The sequence below is a fragment of the Chionomys nivalis genome, chromosome 11 (genome assembly GCF_950005125.1).
Source record: "Chionomys nivalis chromosome 11, mChiNiv1.1, whole genome shotgun sequence".
NCBI classification, from domain to species: Eukaryota; Metazoa; Chordata; class Mammalia; order Rodentia; family Cricetidae; genus Chionomys; species Chionomys nivalis.
Window position 1 is genome coordinate 35,030,291 of NC_080096.1, and position 11,931 is coordinate 35,042,221.

Sequence of the window (11,931 nt, forward strand, 5' to 3'; positions counted from 1 at the left end):
AATGGAATGGCCTGTGGATAACTGACTGTGGTTGAATTCCCTGAACACTTACATTTAGGTATTGTGTAATTTGTCCCACCTCCCTGTGGGAGGGAAAAAGAAGAGGACAGGCATTGGCCTCAGGGTCCAGAGATGATTAATCAAAAAGATCCACTTTAGCAAATAGTGAATTCAAAGCTGTTAGATTTGAACTTAGAACTCATCAGACCATATTTCCTTTAGTCTTATGATCATGAGCAGGCACCTTGCAGAATATATGTCTACAAGTCTACAACATATCTGGGGGTTTCTGGGCTTCAGAAAAGAAAGGCTCAAATCCCAAAGATGAGGCAATTCGCTTCATCTGTGGTAGCTTGGTTCACATAGCTGATTCTTGGATCTTTAATAGGGTGCATATGTTGCCCAATCCATACACCTTTGTGTCACACAGTAAGCAGGGTCATTCCTTAACACCCCACAATTCAAACTTTTCCTTCCCTCTTCCTCTCAACAGCCTTTATTGTTTACTTATTTATTGGCAATATGTATATACATTAGTGTGTGCATGAGTGGGCATGTTCATGTGAGTGTTGGTACCCAGGGAGGTCCACAGGGTCAGATCCTCTGGAGCTAGAGTGATGGATCCTCTGTAAGAACAGTAAGAACTCTTAACCACCAAGTCATCTCACCAACTCCTCAAGTGGATATTTCTTGCCTTTCTGATATTTTTCATATGGTATGTACTCACTCATAAGTGGATTCTAGCCATAAATAAAAGACATTGAGCCTATAATTCGTGATCCTGGAGAAGCTAAATAAGAAGGTGAACCCAAAGAAAAACATATAGTTATCCTCCTGGATATTGGAAGTAGACAAGATTACCAGGCAAAAAATGGGAACTGGGGGATGGGGGTAGGGTGGGGATAAGGGGAGATGGGGAGAGAAAAGTGAGAAGGGGAGGATGAGGAGAGCTTGGGGAAATGGGTGGGTTGGGATGGGGGAAGGGTAGATATGGGAGCAGGGAAGTATATATCTTAATTAAGGGAGTCATTTTAGGGTTGGCGAGAGACTTGACTCTAGAGGGGTTCCCAGGTGTCCAAGGAGATGTCCCTAACTAGTTCCTTGGGCAGCTGATGAGAGGGAGCCTGAAATGGCCCTATCCTATTGCCATACTGATGACTATCTTGCATATCACCATAGAACCTTCATCTGGCGATGGATGGAGATAGAGACAGAGACCCACATTGGAGCACCGGACTGAGCTTCCAAGGTCCAAATGAGGAGCAGAAGGAGGGAGAACATGAGCAAGGAAGTCAGGATTGCGAGGGGTGCACCCACCCACTGAAACGGTGGGGCTGATCTAATGGGAGTTCACCAAGGCCAGCTGGACTGGGACTGATGGAGCATGCGATCAAACCGGACTCTCTGAACATGGCAGACGATGAGTGCTGACTGAGAAACCAAGGACAATGGCACTGAGTTTTGATTCTAGTGCATGTACTGGCTTTGTGGGAGCCTAGTCTGTTTGGATGTTCACCTTCCTAGACCTGGATGGAGCGGGGAGGACCTTGGACTTCCCACAGGGCAGGGAACCCTGACTGCTTTTTGGACTGGAGAGGGAGGGGGAGGGGAAGTGGGCAGATGGGGGAGGGAAATGGGAGGAGGGGAGGAGGTGGAAATTTAGAAGAAAAAGAAGAAGAAGAAGAAGAAGAAGAAGAAGAAGAAGAAGAAGAAGAAGAAGAAGAAGAAGAAGAAGAAGAAGAAGAATCTTCTTATTTCCCGATGGACTCACCATACTCTCTCTGGTGTCAAATAAACCTTGTGTCCTAAGACACAGTCTGAATGCTCTCTGACATGTCTGAGCCCTTATAAACTCTTTATCATCTGGTCATGGGAATAGTCATGGATATGATACTGTATTACTAGGGTACCTTTGAAAATGATGGACCCTCTCTTAGAAGGTAGGGTTTCAGAGACTTGAAGGCCACCAAACCACCTCAAGCCCGTGACTTTCAGGTTCTTGCCTCTCAGATGTGAGGAATATCATTCATAGGCCAAGAGGATGAGTTTTAGAGTTTTGGTTAATAATGAGCTTATAGGAGAGAAAGGGTGACAGAGAAAGAGAGATAGAATAGTTTCCATATTGAAGGAAGGTTATCATCCAGCTGTAATCTGAGGGATTTTTAAAGGACTTAATGGAAGAAGTAAAGATGAGGTGTAGGGAGGAGGCTGAGGCCAACCACCCGTCTCCTCTTAGTTCCAGTCACATGATCACGAACTGCCTTCAGGCAAAGGCACTCACTGGGCTATAACTAAGAGAAAGGAGTCAAAACTCCTGCATTCCTAGCCTCCAGCAAGGGATTCATATTCTAATTTTCTGAATGCCTAACAGCTGTAGTTACTTATTTATTATGATGACTTCAGAGATGAAAATGAATAGTTTAGTGATCCAAACTAAATATAGTTATTGAAGATCCAAGAGTTTGCGTTGAGTTCCAAATAAATTGGTGTGTGCGTGTGTGTGTGTGTGTGTGTGTGTGTGTGTGTGTGTATAATATTTTCCCTAGAGTTGGTATCAGCCACCTTACCATCTTAACCCAGGGCTACTGGAGGATGGAATAGTGGACTCAGGAAGCTCAAGGTCCAGATGAATCTCACTACTAGGCAGTTAGCAATTTACCCTCTCTGTGTCTCAGTGACTTCTTTAATTGGGTGAGATATTTATACATTTCCCAAATGCCCATCATGAGCTTAACCATGAATTAATTACAGAAGTACTTCTTGTAATGGTCTGTCCTGTACCTTTAAGAGACAAGCCCTGCCCACTCCCCAGCCCATCCACCCTTGAGGCAGGCAGATCTTTCAGTCTTTCCTTTTCTGTCTCTCCCTTATCCCACTTCTCCCCTTCCCCCTTCTGTTTTCTGTTTCTTTCTCTCTGTCTCTCTTTCTCCTCTTCCCCCTTCTCCCCTTTCCTTCCACAACACACTAAATAAATATCCAACCTCACTCTGCATGACGTGCCTACCCATGTCTTTGTCTTCTGCTATGTGTCTCCCTGCCTAGTACCAGCCATCTTCAGAGACCTGCGGCATGGTCTCATGGCATACCCATCCATCTGTCTCTCCTTGTGAGACTGGCTGCCCCATTAAGGTCTCTCACTCACCACGTGCCCCCGTGCCTGGGACTTACTGCCTCTTGTGGCCCACTGCAGCCACTTGGAAAACTGCACTGTCCCTGCCTGGGACTGGCTTCTCTCAGGACCCACTGCCTGCTGCCTGCCGCCACTTTGGGAACCTGTGGCATGGTCTCATGGCACGCTGCCTGCTGCAGCCACTTGGGGATCCTCAGCTTTTTACTTTTACCATTACACTTCTTGAGCTCGAAGTTGGTAAATTCTGAAAAAGATGTTTGTTAGGGCTGTGCTTGAGTAATTTTTGTCCAGGGGGGATAAATAAAACAAAAATAGAAAAATAAGGTCCTGAAAGGTTATTCCTTTACCAACCAAACAGTGCTAAGATGGATCCCTACAGCTTATGGAGATTATACCTAAGAAGACAAGCAGAGGGGATGGTTTGTCCCTGGGGTCCTGTGGGGGTCCACAGAAATGAATCCATTCCACCTTGACTAAAGGCCAGAGAGTTTAAGCCTATTCTTGCTCCTTCAAGGTTATTGACAGGAGATTTGACTTAAGGTCTGACTACTAACAAAGATATCTTAGCCTTGGGTGTGGTTATTTAGTGTTTTGGGTATTAAGATGGTAATCACTTTATTTGTTCCTTGTATCAAAAAAAAATCTTTGCTTTCTTCTGCTTTTTTGAATTGGGGTATTTAAAGACCATAAGAAATAAACATGGGCAGAATCAGAATTCACTGGGTTGCCCTCCGGCACTATCCTATGTCTCTGTATCTCCTTTGTATCTCTGTTTATTCTGTCTAACATTTCTAATCCACATGCCGCTATCATGGAATATATGAATCCCCAAATCCAGCAAGGCTGGACCCCAACAGTTGTTGCACCAGTGTGGGGCTATGACAGATGGTTCCCAGATGTGTGGCCAGTGGTACAAGGGAGAGCATAATAGACACTGCAGATGCATAAGACACTGCAGGTGTAGGTAAAAAGGGAGCGCTTGAATAAAAGGTGAATAACTTAGGAGTAAAACTTTAAAATCTCTGTATCTGTTTCTGCTTTACCCCAACCCCTTTGGCTATCAAAATACATCCAAGTAAATTCAACAGACAGTTGAATACTATTTCCTTGACCCATTTCTACAAATGTTTAGAGTTTGTAAATAGTTTAAACTTCCTGCTCCCTCCCCCACACTGGTGGCAAATCAGCTGCCACTTTAGGTCTGCCTGCTGGGAAGGGTCATGTTGCTTTCCCTTCCCCAAACCCAGGAACTCTCTTTTTGGGGTAAAAAGCCCCAAGGTAAAACATAGATGAAGAGAAATAGATTAATATAAGTGTAACAGCTAGTGGGACGAGCATAAGATAAGATCGAGCATTTATAACTAACAATAAGTCTCCATGTCATGATTTGGGAGCTGGTTGGTGGCCCAAAGGAAAGACTGATCACTACTATATGATTACCAGTAAAAGAAACTAATCAAAAGTTCAAAATACCCCTGGAAGAAACATGTTTATCAAAGCTTGGCTTGTTAATGATTTACTCTTTGTGATGTGCTGAGTTGTGGTGAATGAGAGAAAATGGAGTCGGGTGGTGGTGCACACCTTTAATCCTAGAACTCAGGAGGCCGAGGCAGGCGGCTAACTCAAGGCCAGCCTAGGACAGAGTAACCCTGTCTTGAAAAACAAAAACAAGCAAAAAATGAAAAATTTTAGATTTAGATCTACATATTTATTCTCGAGGAGCACACAGTCTGTTTAAACTCCAATGCATGCCCCAGAGTAGGTGTGTGTCTTGTAGGAAGAAATTAATACCATTTTGAAGGTGAAAGTTGTGTTTAAAATGAGAGACTGACTTAAAGAAAATGACTAATTTTTCTAGCTAAGGTTGCTACTACTATGAAGAAACACCATGACCAAAAGCTAGTTGGGCAAGAAAGGGTTTATTTGACTTATGCTTTGACATCATAGTCCATCACTGAAGGAAGTCAGGACAGGAACTCAGAGCAGAAACCTCAAGGCAGGACCTGACACAGAGGCCATGGAGGGGTGCTGCTTACTGGCTTGTTCATCATAGTTGCTCAGCCTGATTTCTTATAGAACCCAGGACTACTAATCCAGGGATAGCCTCACCCCCAATCATTACTAATTAAGGAAATGTCCTACAGACTTGTCTGACTACAGCCCGAACTTCTGAAGGCATATTTTGAATTTAGGCCACCTTCTCTCTGATGACTCTAGCTTGTGTCAAGTTGACATAAAACTAGCTAGCACATTTACAAAAAAAAAAAAAGTGTGTGGGAGGTGGTATGACACAGTTCTGGAAATAAATTCACTTTAGCATTTCTTTTGGTTTTCAGCACAGTTCTAAGTAGTTACTCTCTCCATGAATAATAACTGAACTATGTTATATAAATAGGAAAAATTCCCTTCCAAACAAGACTCTGCAACTATTGAGCTCATATGAAAATGAGTAAATGGAGACAAGTAAGGCTCAGCCTATCATTTCAGCAAATCTGTCCTGTTTTAACAGTGAGAGCTCCAAGAGAGAAAAGAAGTGCAGGCAAGTGTTTCAATGCTTCAGGCCATAGTCAAAACGATACCATTTCAAACAGAAACAGAAGTCAAACTGCTTTAGTTACTTTTCTATTGCTGTGATAAGACATCATGACCAAGGCAACTTCTAAAGCAAAGAGTTTGTTTCCAGCTTACAGTTTCAAAGGGTTAGGGTCTATGGATATCATGGTAGGGAGCATGGCAGTAGTCAGGTAGCCATAGTTCTGAAGGAGTAAATGAGAGCTCACATCTTGAGACAAAACCACAAGGCGGAAAGAGAGGGGGGAGGAATGGTGTAGGTTTTTGAAACCTCAAAACTTACTCCCAGTGATGCATATCCTCAACAAGACCATACTTCCTAATCCTTCCCAAATAGTTCCATCAACTGAGGATCAAGTAATCAAAAATGGGGACATTCCTATTCAAATCATCACTCAAACATTGCTCTTTTTATTCTGCTAAAGGACATTGACATCAGTGCTTAGTCATCTCCTCACTCATTCAGGGAGAAGGGTAAATCAGTTACTAATGTACTTTGGTAATGTTCAACCCAGTCATCATGTCATAAAAATATCAAGATACAGTAAATAATAATAATAGTAATAATAACAATATAACACTCCTCTAACCAGTACCAGTTACATTCAATTCACCTTCAAGCCTACAAGTATCGTACCAAATCCAAAACAGAGAAGGGCACAAGGAAACCACAGCTGACTTGTCTGGGACCACACATTGTTCAGACTGAGCTGCTGCTCTGTGGTATTGTTTTCCTACTACTTCTAGTGTCTCATCTAACTGAAAAAATCTTTAGATCTAGGGTGTATGCCCTTAAGGAATATGTGCACATACTTGTCCAATAAGGGCTGAATGAAAATTCATGACCATTAACCAAATGGTGTGTCCCAGGCACAACGGGTACAAGCTTGCAAAGCGCCTCATTTTAACTGGTGCAGCAGCTTTTTGTATTTTGGTTTTTGTCACTCAGTTTGTAATGATTTTCTGCTATACTCATAGATTGATGACTTGTCCACTCATTGTCAGAGAGGCTTCCTCCAGCAGTAGATGGGAGTGGGTGCAGAGACTCACAGCCAGGCATTATGCAGAAAGAGAGTCTAAATTGGAGGTCTTCATCAGGTCCCTCCCCTCTGAGATTGGAGAACATTGTGGAATGGGGGAGGGGAGATTGTAGGAGTCAGAGGGGATGGAAGACACTCAAGAGAACATGGCTCACTGAATTAACTAAACAGGGATCACGTGGGTTCACAGAGACTGAAGCAGGAAGCATGTGTCCTGTATGGGTTTGCACCAGGTCCTCTATGTATGTTTTGAACTGCTAGCTTGGTGTTTTTGTGAGATGCCTAATAGTGGGAGCGGGTGTATCTCTGACTCTTTTGTCTGCTCTTGAGACTCTTTTCCTCCTATTGGGTTGCCTTGTCCAACAACAATATGAGGGTTTTCACCTTGTCTTATTGTATCTTGTTTTGTTCTGTTTGGCCTCTCTTGGAGGCTTGCTGGGTGAGTGGATCTGGGGGAGAGGGAGTTGAGGGATGCTGGGAAGAGTGGAGGGAGGGTGCTGAGGATGTATTGTATAAAAGAAGAATCTATTTTCAATAAAAAAAGAGTTATCATTGGTGTTTACTTTTTTTAGTTCTTTGTATATTCTAGATCTTAACCCTTTGCCAAATGTATAAATGACAAAGATTTTCTCCAATTCTCTAGTCTGTTACAGTTTATTTTTTCCCTTTGCTGTTAAAAAGCTTGCTAATTTCATGCAACTCTATTTGTCCATTCTTTCCAGTTTGGGTAAATTTACAGTTGTCACTGTGGATGTCAAAACAAAAGGGACCTGTCTTTACTAAATAAGCATATGCTGCTGTAGAATGTTATTTTAACTAGACAAAGATGTATTACTTTTGTTTATGCTGCATTTATTTAACTATATAAAGATGTATTATGTTTGTTTAACCTGGCCTGCCTAAGGCACAAAATTGGTCTAATAAAGAGCTGAACAGCCAATAGCCAGGCAGAGAGAAAAAATAGGAAGCAAAACTTGAGCTCAAAGAAAAGAACAAGGGACATGATGCCTGGGGCCAGAAGTCAGGCAACCATCAGCCAGTCAGATATAGAGACAGTAAAAAGGTAAGAAAAGGTGAAAAGCCCTGAAACAAAATGTAGATGACCAGAAACAGGTGAAATTATAAAAGCTAGCAAGCAAAGAGCTAAGCTAAGGCCAAGGATTCAAAACTAATAAGTTCCTATGTGTCATAATTTAGGAACGGATTGGTGACCCAAAAGAAAGCCTGATACAGTGCACCATTATGTCAACAGACAGGGCCTCCAAAATATTCCACATATATCCAAAATGACTCTAGACCTTCTGAACTTAAAACCAAAAGGCATCATTGAACCCTAACCACATGAATTTCCTTGGTAGCCCAAACCCCTCTCTGCTTTACAAGGCACCGTTTCCTGATAGACAGCCTAGTAAAGCTACTGGAATCTTCTCTGTGTATTTTTATCATTGCTACTTAACCCATCTCTGATCACCTCTATAACTGGGATAACTCCTTCATCTTGCAACCATGAGTGGGGAGTTCCTTTTACTTTTATAGGTTTTCAGACCCTCTAACCACCTTCCCACCTACAGGCTTAGATCCCTCCAGATCCTCATGGTATTAGGAATGTCTAAGGTCATGCCTCAGCCTTTTCCCTGTTGTTCCCAGTAAACAGATAATCAAAAGAAACCTGTAAAAAGATACCCCCAATATTTCTTTATCCTAGTATCTAAACAAATACAAACATTTCCTGTTCTTCCAAAATGCTTCAAACCCAATGCTACTGTTGTGTTTCGAGAATTCTTAACTTTCCAGATACCAAACAATGCAAAGATTTGGCTTCTAAAGCCACAGACAGATTAGAGGCATTCAGAACGCTTTTCTTTCATAGCACACTTAAGTGGCGAGCATTCTAATTTTATCATTCAAATTTGGAAATGAATATTCAACAGCTGAAAGCTAGCAAAATCATGTCCTTCTGTCTATTAGGATCAAATCTAAGCTGGATGTGGTGGTGAAAACCTATAACCCTTTGTACTTGGGAGATGGAAGAGAAAAGACCTCATGTTCAACCTGAGATACACTGTCACATCCAAAAAGAAGAAGACGAAGAGAGAAAGAAAAGGGAAACTTCAAGAAATACATGCTCCATGCTAAAATGTCACCATCAGTAACATACAACCACCTAAAGTTAGAATTACCTAAGTGTACCACCATGGATTAAGTGGTGGCACATGAATGCAAACATTCAAACACAAGAAGTATTTATTACTAATGGGCATACTTATGGGGCACACTGTGATATTTCAATGTGTAGTTGTCACCACATAAAAGTAGCTGGCAACCTATCACCCCAGATATCTGTCTTTTCTTAGCATTGTGAACATTAAATAATTCAATATTCAAAATCCTCGGTACTAAATATATTAATATAGTTGCTTGCTTGTTGTCAACCATAATTTTCCTATAGAGCTTTACATATTTGAGGTCAGTCTTCCTTCCTAACTGCACCACTTCATCTGTTCACCCTTCTCTTCCCATCACTCCTCCCCTCACGCCATTCCCAAGCACTAATGTCCACTTCTCTATTCTGCCTCTCTGAGATTGTTTTTTATCTTCTACATATGTTAGAAAAGGCAGTCTTTGCTCTTCTGTGTTCAACATTTCATTAGTATAATGTCCTTCAGTTACATCCATATTGCTACCAATGGCAGAATTTTATGCATTTTATTCCAAAATAATATTCATCATACATACATATAACACAACTCATAATAGATGTGTTCTCACCTGTTTATGGGTACCCAGTGTTGGGTCTATGTCTTAGCTATTATAGAAAGAGTTGTCCTGAACACATGAGTGCAGACATCCCTTCAACACGCTAATTTCAATTCCTTCATAGGTACCCCATCAATAAGATTGTTGAATCATACCTTGGCTCTTTCTAGTTTCTTTTCTTCCCTTTTTCCTTTTGTGGTGTTGTAGATTGAATCCAAGGTCTCACGAATGTGAGCAAACACTGTACCGGAAACGACACCACTAGCCTCTGTTTACACAGTGACTCTACTAGCACTCCTACACCTTTCTACGAATGTTCTCTGAAGTTTACTAAGATTTCTTCTTTCCTTTTTGATGATAACTATTTAAACTGTGAGGGGCCAATGCTCCATTTTGGTTGTTATTTGTGTTTCCCTAATGATCAGTGATGTTGAATACTTTTCACACATCTGTTTCCCTTTGTACATCCTTGTTTGAGGGATTTCTAATTTGGGTCCATTTTAAAATCAGACTTCTTCTGGGTTTTTGCTGCTGAATTTGCTGCATATTCTGTTAATTTGTTGAATGGTTGCTGGAGCACACATTGTCCCTGCTTTCTGTGTTGCTTCCTCTGCTGTGCAGAAGCTGCTTTAGTTTGATATATTCCGTTAGTCCAGTTTAACCTCTGTTGAGTGTGCTATTAGAGAATATTCCAAAAATTCTGTCTAGTCCAATGTCCCAAAGTCGCCTTCCTATATTCTGTTGTAGTAGTTACAGGTTGAAATGTATGGGTCTAGTTGGGATTCAGTTTCCCCAGTCCCTTTCTTTGAAGAGATTTTCCATTCTTCAATGTATTCATACTTATTGACTTTGAAAAAAAAAAACAAAAAACAACGACTAAATTGGTTGTAAATGTGTGGCTTTGCTCCTGGTTCTGAGTTCTGTTCCATTTGCCTATGTGATGGATCTTATGGGTGTTTGTAACACAATTTAATGTGAGTTATTATAATTCTCCCAACTTTGCTCTTTTTGCTCAAGGTTCTCTGGTTACTTGGACTTTTTCTATAGTTCTATACAGTTTTCAGGGTGCTTTCAAAACCTTCTGTATGGATGTCCAAACTGTCCTTTTCTGCTCCTTCTCAGAACATAGCTGACCTTATCTAGCTACCTGAAAATCCAAGGAACTGAGAGCAAAGTCCTGCCTAAAGGTAAGTACAGTGGCATGAACCCCACTCAGGGAGGCAAAAAATGACGTCATATCCCAAGCAGAGGGCCTCAGGAAGTTCTGCCTATGACATCCAGGGTTTTGATCTAGAAATGGTTTGGAAAAGCAAGAAATTTGTGTTTACAAGAAACAAGAGAAGCAAGTTCAAGTTCAAATGAGGTATTAGAGGCAGAGACAGCATCCCAGCAAACTTAATTGAAGTGTATGGGTGATGTGTGTAGGCAACAGTCCCCATGGTCATGAGCAACAACACTCAGGCAGTGATCAGATGTGAGCAGGATTGATGAGGTCCTCTCTCCTTCAGGGTTGCCAGAGAGGGGGGCAGAGAGTCACCAAGGAGTCCTGTGTGGGAGGATCGGCTTCGGATCTCCCACTAGCAAGGCCAATTTTCCCGTTTGAACTCTTTTCATCCCTCATTGGGCAGCTGTCCATTGCCCAAGCCTCCTGAAGAACTGACTGACCCTAGTGTGAGACAAACTGGCAGATACCATGGCTAAGCTACACTGCTTTAGTATTATGAAGAGCAAGGTTCTCAAGGCTCACCTACTAACCAAACCTGAACCCTTTCTTGCTCAGGTCAAATCAGGCTCTGCCTTGGTGCTCTTCTGAAGAATCAAATGGGAGGGTTGTTAATCCTTGAATAGCCTGGAGGCTGATTAGTGAGTGATATTAATCCTTTAATAGCCCAGAGGCCTGATTATTTTTTTTACAGGAGATGTGTTTCTTCCTCTGAGCTCACAGATAAGAGCCCATTGTCTAAGCTCAGTCACATGAGAACCTTACAGTTGAGCAAGTGTAGGTGTCAGATGTCAAACGGGTGATACCTCCTGGAGTTCATGACAGTCTGGAGAGGATCCATAATACCAGGAAGCAGATGTCACCTCCTTCCCTGGCCTCAAAAGGGACCTATCACCTCCTAATGTCTCTCTTTTGAAGATGGATGCTTAAAAGAAATCCCACACTAGCTCAGAATTGAGAATAATAGAGGGTTATTTATTTAGGGGTAGACCCACAAACCATTATCCTCTGCTGGAATGGAGAACTGCAACCAAATCCCGCATCCCACTGAGTTTCTCTCTTTTCCTCCCTTTCCTCCAAAGAAGATAGAAACAACACGCCACCTTGTGAACTTTATTGCAGGGAGGAGAAAAGATGGCTAAGCTTGCTTTAAAAATAAGAGGGTAGCTGGAGACTTTGAAGGAGAGATTTAGAAGGATATATGAGGTGAC